The sequence below is a fragment of the Arachis hypogaea genome, chromosome 5 (genome assembly GCF_003086295.3).
Source record: "Arachis hypogaea cultivar Tifrunner chromosome 5, arahy.Tifrunner.gnm2.J5K5, whole genome shotgun sequence".
Lineage (NCBI taxonomy): Eukaryota > Viridiplantae > Streptophyta > Magnoliopsida > Fabales > Fabaceae > Arachis > Arachis hypogaea.
In genome coordinates, this window is record NC_092040.1 from 72,835,008 (window position 1) to 72,845,646 (window position 10,639).

General features: G+C 40.2%; 1 non-coding gene across 1 annotated transcript; it reads right to left on the reverse strand.

The window, feature by feature from the left end:
- Positions 1 to 233: 233 nt before the first annotated feature.
- Positions 234 to 340, reverse strand: LOC112804708 (small nucleolar RNA R71). The gene has a single exon (XR_003203326.1). It is a non-coding gene; the product is annotated as a small nucleolar RNA R71 (small nucleolar RNA).
- Positions 341 to 10,639: the final 10,299 nt, after the last annotated feature.

A 10,639-nucleotide genomic window follows, 5' to 3' on the forward strand; every position in this document is an offset into this window, starting at 1 on the left:
TAGGGAGTGCCCATGAAGACCCTAACCAACATTTGACTACATTCTTGAGGATTTGTGACACCGTAAAGTCAAATGGTGTACACCTTGATACCTACAAACTACTTTTGTTTCCCTTCTCTCTTAGATATAAGGCAGCAAAGTGGTTGGAAGTATTTCCGAAGGAGAGTTTGACCACTTGGGATGATGTTGTGAACAAGTTTTTAGCAAGATTCTACCCTCCACAAAGAGTCAATAGACTGAGAACCGAGGTGCAAACCTTTAGACAGCAAGATGGTGAAACCCTTTATAAGGCCTGGGAGAGATTTAAAGACTTGACAAGGAAATGCCCTCTGGATATGTTCAACGAGTAGGTGCAATTGCACATCTTCTATAAGGGGTTAACATATGAGTCAAAGCAAGCTGTGGATCATTCTTCGGGAGGATTGCTCAACAAGAAGAAGACCATTGAAGAAGCCATTGAGGTAATAGAAACAGTAGCTGACAATGAGTACTTGTATGCATCAGATAGAACTCCAAGGAGATGAGTGATGGAGCTCAATTCTATGGATGCTTTGTCAGCTCAAAACAAAGATATCACAGCACAATTGGTAGCTCTCACCAAGAAGATGGAGAAGAACCAAGTCTCAGCTATTCAAGCCTAAACCCCTCTACAAGAAGGAGATACACCAGAAGTTGAATGTGAATGGGAGCAAGCCAACTATGTGAACAATTCTTCCAGATAACCGTATGATCCCAATGCCAAAACATACAACCAAGGTTGGAAGAACCACCCAAATTTTGGGTGGGAAAAACAACAGAACCACAACCAAGATCACAAATAATACCACTCCAACCAATACAACAACCATAACCCCAACCATCAATCAAGCAACAATAGACCATACCACAACTCACAAAATGCACCCTACCATTCTACACAACAGCCATATAACAACCACCCTCAAGATACACCACCCTCAATCTTGCAATCATGTGACCTCAGCAGCAATTTTGCAAGAATTGAGGCTGCTATAGCGCAACTTACAGGGATTGTTGCCACTATTTCAGAGAGGCAAGTGCAAGCTGAGAAGAAGGGACTCAATTCAAGAAGAGGCCAGATCTAACATGAGGAACCAAGGGGTAGCAATCTCCAAACTGGAAGCGCAAGTAGGAATCTTATCAAAGTAAATACCAATGCCTACACATACATTCCCTAGTGATACTATGGCCAACCCAAGAGGGGAATGCAAGACCATCACATTAAGAAGCGGGAAGGTGATAAATGAAGCATCTCCAAGTCAAATCACGAAGGAAGAAGAAGCTGTAAATGAATCTATAACCAAGAAGGAAGAAGAAAATTATGTACCATCCCCACCAAACCAAGTCCTTAAGCCATATGTGCCAAAAGCACCTTATCTATAAATGCTGAGGAAGGATGGGAAGGATGGCTACTTTTTTAGGTTCCCGGAGATTTTAAAAAAACTTCAAATCAATATACCTTTTGCTGAGGCATTAGAGCAAATGCCACTCTATGCCAATTTCTTGAAAGAGCTCATGACAAGAAAAAGAAACTGGGGTGAAAAGGAAACTATGGTGCTCAGAAGAATGCAGTGCTATCATACAAAAGAAGCTACCCCAAAAGATGAAAGATCCTGGGAGCTTTCAAATTCCCTGCATCATAGGGGATATCAACATTGAAAAAGCATTATGTGATTTTGGAGCTAGCATTAACCTCATGTCTTTGGCCATGATGAAAAAAATGAGAATTAAAGTGGCCAAACCAACAAGAATGGCCTTGCAATTAGCTAACAGAACATAGGGTGGTGGAAGACTTATTGGTAAAAGTGGGAGAGTTTATCTTCCCAACTGACTTTGTTGTGCATGATATGGAAGAGGAGGCTAATACTTCAATTATCTTGGGAAGACCATTTTTAGCCACCGCTGGAGCTATAATTGATGTGCAAAAGGGAGAGCTAGTCTTAAGATTACATAAAGAAAGGATGGTGTTCAATGTTTTCAAAGCAATGAACTACCCCAAGGAGTCTATTGGAGAGTGCATGATGGTGGATACAATAGAGACACTAGTCCAAGGAGTTTTGGAGGAAGACAAGCTTAAAGAAGTAATGGAGGAATATCAACAAGCAGCAAGTGGCAAACTACAACAAGAAATCACAGAAAGCTCAATCATGTTGAACAAGGCAAGCAAGAAAGAAGTGGAAGCACCTAAATTGGAGTTGAAGACCCTGCTTCCAAGCTTAAATTATGCTTACATAGGTGAAAATAACACATACCCAGTCATCATTGGTTCAAGCTTGAGTGAGGAGCAAGAAGAGGAGCTTATCAAGGTGCTGAGATAACACAAGGATGCCATAGGATGGATACTTGCATATTTAAAAGGGATCAGCCCTTCAATGTGCATGCATAAAATCCTTTTGGAGGAAGGTGCCAAGTCATTAAGACAGTCACAAAATGCTTTGAAGGCAAAGATTGGGAAAAGGACTTAGAGGGTGCTCCAAGCCACTTGAAAAGAATAGATCTCATACCTGAAGCCAAAGGGTGGTATGAGATAGTGAGGAGATCTATACTCCTTACTGCAAATACCTCAGTAGTCACAATCAAGAGAGCCATCTTGATGTATTGCATCTTAAGGGGAGGAGAAATCAACATCCCACAGCTCATAGTAGATAGCATTCAGGAGATAGCTGAGGATACAAGTAAAAGTAGGCTTGGTCACCCAAGCACTATTCTAAGGCTGTGCAAAAAAGCATCGGTGCTATTTGAGGATGAAGATACAGAGAAGGTAAAAGGAAGCAGATGGATTACTGATGAGCAGATATTTTATACGCTTTTTGGTTGTGTTTTCATATAGTTTTTAGCATGTTGCATTCACTTTTTTTTATATTTTTATTAATTTTTTATTCAAAAATCACATTTCTGGACTTCACTATGAGTTTGTGTGTTTTTGTGTGATTTCAGGTATTTTCTGGCTGAAATTGAGGGACCTGAGCAAAAATATAATTCAGAGGCAGAGAAAGGACTGGAGATGCTGTTGGATTCTGACCCTCCTACACTCAAAGTGGATTTTCTGGAGCTACAGAAGCCCAATTGGTGCGCTCTCAATTGCGTTGGAAAGTATACATCTTGGGTTTTACAGAAATGACTAATAGTCCATACTTTGTCCGAGATTTGGTGGCCCAAACTGGCGTTAAACGCTAGGCAAAAACCTATTTCTGGCGTAAAATGCCAGAACTAGCATACTTCTTAGCGTTAAACGCCCATTTTGGCACCCAGGGTGATGCTTAACTCCACTTTGAGGAATATGCATGTGGAAGCTTGGAAGTTCAGCCCAAACACTCACTAAGTGGGCCACGGAAGTCGATTTTTGCACTATCTGCACTTAGTTACTCATTTTTCTGTAAACCTAGGTTACTAGTTGAGTATAAAAACTACTTTTAGAGATTCATTTTGGAACTTATGACATTTTACATCTCTTATTGTATCTTCTACGGCATGAGTCTCTAAACTCCATAGGTGGGGGTGAGGAGCTCTGCTCTGTTTCAATGGATTAATGCAATTACTATTGTTTTCTATTAAATCACACTTGCTTCTATTTTAAGATACTCACTCGTACTTCAATGTGAAGAATGTAATGATCTGTGACACTCATTATCATTCTCAAATTTATGACCGCGTGCCTGACAACTACTTCCGTTCTATTTGGGCTCAACATAGTCATTGGGCGACAACTTGAGTGCGTATCTCTTGGGTTTCTAATCCACGAGTTTGACTTGCATCTCCTGACAATAGAGCAATTAAACTCGTGAGATTAGAACCTTCGTGGTAGAGACTAAAACCAATTGGCAACATTTCTGAGATCCGAAAAGTCTAAACCTTGTCTGTGGTATTTCGAGTAGGATCTGGGACAGGATGACTGTGACGAGCTTCAAACTCACGAATGTTGGGCACAGTGACAGTGTGCAAAAGGATAGAGAGATCCTATTCCGACATAAGTGAGAACCGACAGATGATTAGCTGTACGGAAACCGTACCTGGACCATTTTCACTGAGAGGACGGATGGTTGCCATTGACAACGGTGATCCACCAACATATAGCTTGCCATAGAAGGAGTCATGCGTGTTTGGAGAAGAAGACAGTAAGAAAGCAGAGGTTCAGACGACAGAGCATCTCTGGAACCTTAACCTATTCCTCATTATTGAACCACAAGTATCATTCATTTTATGTTATTTACTTTTCATAAACAAAATCATTTTTATCACTAATCTCCTAACTAAGAGTTACAAGATGACCATAGCTTGCTTCAAGCCGGCAATCTCCATGGGATCGACCCTTACTCACGTAAGGTATTACTTGGACGACCCAGTGCACTTGCTGGTTAGTTGTATCGGAGTTGTGAAAAGTGTGAATCACAATTCCGTGCACGAATTAGCAAGCAAAGAATGGATGGTTTTGCTGACACCCAAGAAGAGGAAGAAGAAAGGAGAATCAAGCAAGAGTAAGGAGCACAACAATTAGGAGGTGGTGGAGTTTCTTTCATTTTTTTTTTAAAATTGAATAAGGATGATGCATATCTAAAATATGAGATGCCTCCAAATGATTTATGTTGGGCATTTTCATCTCTTAAGAAGATTTCTTACTAGGACCTGCATAATGCTTGTCATTACTCATCTGCTAAATTCTATTTTGTTTCCCTTCTGTATAAATAAAAGAAAAATGTTTGAAACAAGAAAGTGATTGTCCAATGTTGCAGGAATTAGAATGAAGTTTAGTGGTGGTAATTGCTGGATTTAATGACTAGCTCAATAATAAATGCTGCATAATAGAATGCTCTTTGTAGTATAAACTAAGCTGCTATTATAAAGCCTTTTATCAGTGAACATCCCTTGGGAATGGAGAAAAGTAAGAAAGAAAAGAAAAGAAAAGCCAAGAAAAGGCAAAGAAACAAACAATAAAGCTAGACACCAATAGCTTGGACCTTAGGACATATGCATGTGGTGTTTCTTGTACTAGGATATGCTTGGACAATTAAGTTCTAAGGATTCTTTTAAAACTTGGTAACTTGGATTAACTAATCCGGGATTACCAACCGAAAGTCCATTATCAAGAGCAACCTAGCTACAAAGCATTTAGTAACCCAAAGAGGTGTTGGCATCAATGTTCCTAAGAAGATTTGTGAGCCAAGTGTCTGTAGTGAAGAAGTGTTGAGCAAAATTGAGCCAAAAGGCTGCTGCAACACTTGAAGCTAAGCCATTAATGAGAAATAAGCTTTCTAAGCAAATGAAAGAAAGAAAAATCTAACTGGGATCAATAGAAGAACAAGGCATTATGATAGCAACTCTAGTGAATCCTCAAACAAGCATTTCTTATTTATCAGCAAAGAATAAGAGAGCTGCACCTTCTCTGCATAAAACCCCACAGTCTTAATTCAATTACCTGCTTAATAAGGACATGTATGCTTCTCTGTTTCATTTCATTTCTTTTCGTATTTAGTGCTTGCTTGGGGACAAGCAAGTTTTAAGTTTGGTGTTATGATGACAAGTCATCTTATGCTAGCTTTTCAAGCATTTTTCACTTGTATCATTAGGTTTTACGTACTTTCTTGCACAATAAGTAAGTGATTTGGAGTGGATTTTCATGATTATGTTAAATCAATCAACCATGAAGGAACTTTGACATGTTTGTTTGGTTGCTTGCATGAGAAGAAAGAAGGGCAAGGCACCATGAAGGAGCACAAGGCCAGCGCTCAACCAAGGGAGCGCTCAACAAAGGCCAACATTCACAAGGAGCGCTTAATGCGCTCAAAGAAGTGAGCGCTACGCTCACATGTGTGAGCATTTTCGTGCTCCTTAACTAAGGAAGCAAGGCGCGTGCAAGGAAAGCAAGGCACATCAAAGGCTGGCGCTCAATTAAGTGAGCGCTATGCTCACAAGTGTGCGTGATGTGTGGAAAACGATCCAACACAAAACTCACCGGCAAGTGTACCGGGTCGCATCAAGTAATAATAACTCACATGAGTGAGGTCGATCCCACAGGGATTGAAGGATTGAGCAATTTTAGTTTAGTGGGTGATTTAGTCAAGCGAATCAAGTTTTAGTTGAGTGATTTGTGTTTAACAGAAAGTAAATGACATTAAATGTAAAGGGGGAAGGGAAAAGTGCAGTAAATTGAAGAACAGAATTGTAAATGTGCAGAATCTTAAAGAGCAAGAAAGTAAATGACTGAAACTTAAAGTGCAAGAAACTTAAATTGCAGTAACTTAAATGGCAAGAAAGATAAATGGCTTGAATATAAAAGGGGATTGAGGAATGGGATTGCAGGATCTAAACAAAGAAGAAGTAAATTGCAGTAAATGGTTGAGCAGAAAGTAAATCAGAAGCAATAAGCATTCAAACAGAATTGAAATAAAATGTAGCAGAGGTTCACAGAAGAACCCAAAATGAGTAGTGATCTCAGGATCCCAAGGGCTTAGGTAGCAGAGCCTAAAGCCCAATTTCCTTCCCAGATCTAAATTATCTAAGCAATTGGCAGAAAATTAAAGATGAAGCAGTAGAAGAACAGATTTAGAATTCAATTATGCAGAAAACAAAATGCCAAGAGCTTGAATGGGAATTGGGACAGAATTTCCCCAATTTCACACACCCACAACTCAGAAAATAGAAGAGTAGAATTGCCCAAGGGAAATGAGGAAGGAGATCATTCAATTCTCCCTTGATCCTCTTAGTTCTCGGACAAGTCTCTCAAGAAAGCTCAAAGACAAAGGAAATTCAAAAGCTCTCAAAAATAAGAGTAAAAATTCAAAGCTCAAAGTAAAGGTCGCTAAAAGTCCTAATTACATCAAACTAAGTCCTATTTATACACTTTCTATTCTTGGATAATGGGATTTGGATGGGCTTTTGAATTGGTGAAGAAATGAGTTCAAAAGAAATTTTAATTTGAATTTTGGCCCAAAAAGATTCACTCCCAGGAGGCTGCCCTGCCCTTGTGGAGGGCAGGGCAGAAAATTGATGCTTGGTGCTAGCAATTGGTGCGGCCATGGTGCGCGTCTGGTGCGAGGTTGGTGCGCCAGAGGCTGCCCTGCCCGTGCCAAGGGCAGGGCGGGAAAGCTGATGCGCCAGGATGTGAGGCGTGCGTGCGGATGGTGCTGCCAGAAGGAAATTTGGTGCGCCAGGAAGAGTGTTTGGTGCGTGGGACGCTAAACGCTGCCCTGCTCGCGCCAAGGGCAGGGCAGGAACGGGTTGGTGCGCCAGGGAAGGAACGCGCGCGCCAGATGCTGCCAGGACGAGGAAATTGGTGCGCCAGGAAGCAAAGTTGGTGCGCCAGATTTCAAAATTGGTGCGCCTAGTTCAATTGCTGCCCTGCCCGCGCCAAGGGCAGGGCAGGGTCCTTCCTTCACGTCTCGGGTTCGATCCTGGGAGAGTGCAAACACGCTATTTTATTTTTTTGGCTTCTTGGCACGGTAGTGGGTCTCAAGGCTTGGCTTCCTCATGGTTCTTTGTTCGAACCTTGTGGCATGCATGGGTGACCTTTTTTTCTTGATTTCTTTCCTTGAGATGCCCGATTCTGCTCTCCACAAGGGCAGGGCAGAGTTTGCTTCTCTTGGCTCCAAGGCACCATTTTGTGCTCTGCCCTTGGAGTGGGCAGGGCAGAGTTGCCTATGCTTGCTTGGTCACCTAATGCTGCCCTCCTAGAGGGCATTCTGCCCTTTTGGAGGGCAATGTTGCTTCCCCATTGTGATGCGGCACGCTTCTCTCCTCTTTGGCCACGCTTTCCTTTTCTTGTGTCACGCTTCTTCGGCCACACTTTTCATTTTCTTTTCTTTTCTTCACCTATAATAAACCAAACAACCACTCAAAGTATCACTAAATTCAAGAGACTTATAAATCAATTAAAATGCAATTAAAATTAGCTCAAACCTCAATGATTAACATTAAATTCATGGTGGTTGCTTGATTTAAAGAAGTTATGCATTTTCACTCCAAATCACTTACTTAGGATGCAAGAAAGTGCATAAATGCTAACAAAACAAGTGAAATTAGCTTGAAAAATGGGTATATGATGACTTGTCATCACAACACCAAACTTAAACCTTGCTTGTCCCCAAGCAAGCATCAAAACTAAGAGTAAATGAAATGAATAAGAAAAGAATGCATATCCTTATTATGCAGATAGCAGAACTTGATCTATGGGGCATTTATGCAGACAATGACAACTCATTTATTGTTGCTGCTGCATAATACACATTTTGCATCAAAGTTTTGCTAAACTTGCTGTTATAAGACTCTTCTTTTGATTACTCCCTTGGTAACTCTTCTTGGCTTATAATGCTTTAACAAGCTTATTGTTCTTTTAGAGGTTGGGTGTCAAATGCTGCGGCATAGCCTTTGGCTTTATTTTCTTTTCTTTTGCTCAACATCTTTCCACCACAGACACTTAGCTCACTAATTCTTCCTAGGATCATTGATGCCCAGCATCTCTTTGGATCACTAAGTGCTTTGTATCTGAGTTGCTCTTTATTGTGGATTTTCAATTGGCCATCCCAAATCAGTTGATCTAAGTGACCGGGTTTCAAAATACCCCTTAGAATTTACTCATCCAAGCAGATCTCAGTACAAGAACACCACAGACATTTGTCCTAAGGTTCAAGCCATTGGTGTCCAACCTTTATTCTTTGTTTTTCTTGCCATTTTGGCTTTTTCTTTCTTCCTTTTCTTTCTGTTTTTGTTACCAAGGGTATTTCATTCTTTATATGAGTTTTTATGACAGCAAGCTAACTCACAATTGAATGAGAATGATATTATGCAACACTTATTTCATGAGTTATGCATTTAATCAAACACATATGCCACCACCAACTTCCATTCACACTCATGCAACATTGGATATTTTACTTTTCAATTCTAACCAAACTCTTTTATTTAAGCATATGGGAAACAAAGCACTATTTAAAGCTAAGTGATGGATACAAGCATTATGCAGACTTGGCATTTTCACAAACAATTTCACTTGTAGCTAAATGAACATTTTAGCAAGATATACAATGGTTTCCAAATTCAAAACATCACACAGCAGCAAGAATTAAATTTAGATACAACCTTTGAAATTGCAGCCCTTTGATTTTTCTCCTTCTGTTGTGTTCCCTTTGAGTCAAAATGCATAGTTTCTTCAATTATTGATTCATGTCCTGCATAATCCTCAAAGTTGCTTGCTTCTCAAGCCCTTGATTATATGGTTAGTAAGCATAAATTGAGTGTGGCTTTAGGATTTATTTTGGTGTGTGAACACCAAACTTAATTGTTTTGCCACTGTCTCAGATGTACCAAGTTAACCATATTTGTAATCATGTATCCTTGCTAAAGGTTGAATGAAATAAAAGCTAGAAAACAATTCAACAGTTGAATAATGTGTTTGATTGCTTGGAGCTAGAGTCATTCAGGAGGTGAGAATGTGTTTTCAAATGATATTTTTGGTGGAACACCAAACTTAGAAATTTGCATTCTCCCTCAAATTGGTTTGGTGTGCAACACCAAACTTAGCTCCTTGCAATGCATACTGATTATTCAACGTTTTTATTGAAAAGCTATGAAAAGAAACTACCTCAGGTTGGGTTGCCTCCCAACAAGCGCTCTTTTATTGTCATTAGCTTGACATATTTATTTTTGCTTATCATGGAGGTCGGAAATCACAGTGCCTTAGCTTGTCTGTCTTCACTGTGAACTTCCTTCCGGTTTCCTCTTTGATGACTTCTATACATTCCTGTGGCAGGATCTTAGTCACAGTGTAGTGATCAGACAACTGTGGGGATACCTTCAAGGGTTGAATATTGATCATCACTCGATCCCCTAGTGAAAACTTTCCAGTGAGGGTTCTTTGCTTTTCTTTAATTCTATCCTCTGCTTCTTTTTGAAAGAATTCCTTGTTGTGTTTTTCTTGGCTGGTGCTTCCTTTGTCCAGTATTTTCTCGTTGTCCTCTATGATCCCTTTCCATCCTTCCTTCTTTGTAGCATCTTTGTTGTTGGTTGTTTTATCTTCAATGGTTTTGAAGAAAGTATCTGGTTTCTTCTTACCCATTTCTGCAAAGTGCTTCGCCAATTTAGCTATCTGCTCCTCAATTCCTCTCATTAACATTTCTTGGTTCCTTGTTGTTTCCTCTTGATGTTTCATCATTCTCTCCATTAGGATCTCCAAGTTTGTGATTCTCTGAGAGTCTTGTGAGGTTGGTTGGTTATGACCTGTTGAAGGTAAGAAGGGTGGGTGTGGTGGAGGCATGTAGTGGTTGTTATTGCTGTAATGGTGTTTTTGATGATTTATGAAGTTCGGGTTGTTATAATGGAATTCCCTTGGTCTGTGATTTTGGTACTCATTCCTTCTCCAGTTGAGATGGGTTTGGGAATGTCTGTGTTGTGGATATTGGCTTTGGGTGGTATTAGTGGGTGGGGGTTGTTGATTGGTTGTGGTTATGGAATTGTCCTGTTGGAAGCTTCCTTGTTCTTGATGTTGAGGCTCCCTCATTCTCAGATATGAATGAGGTCTCCATGGTGGAAATTTGGCATTCACTGCAGCAGACAACTCTATGTTTTGCAGTGGTTGATGGTGCATTTGTTTGTTTTGGTCCTTGAACTCATTCACCCCTTCAATATTTGC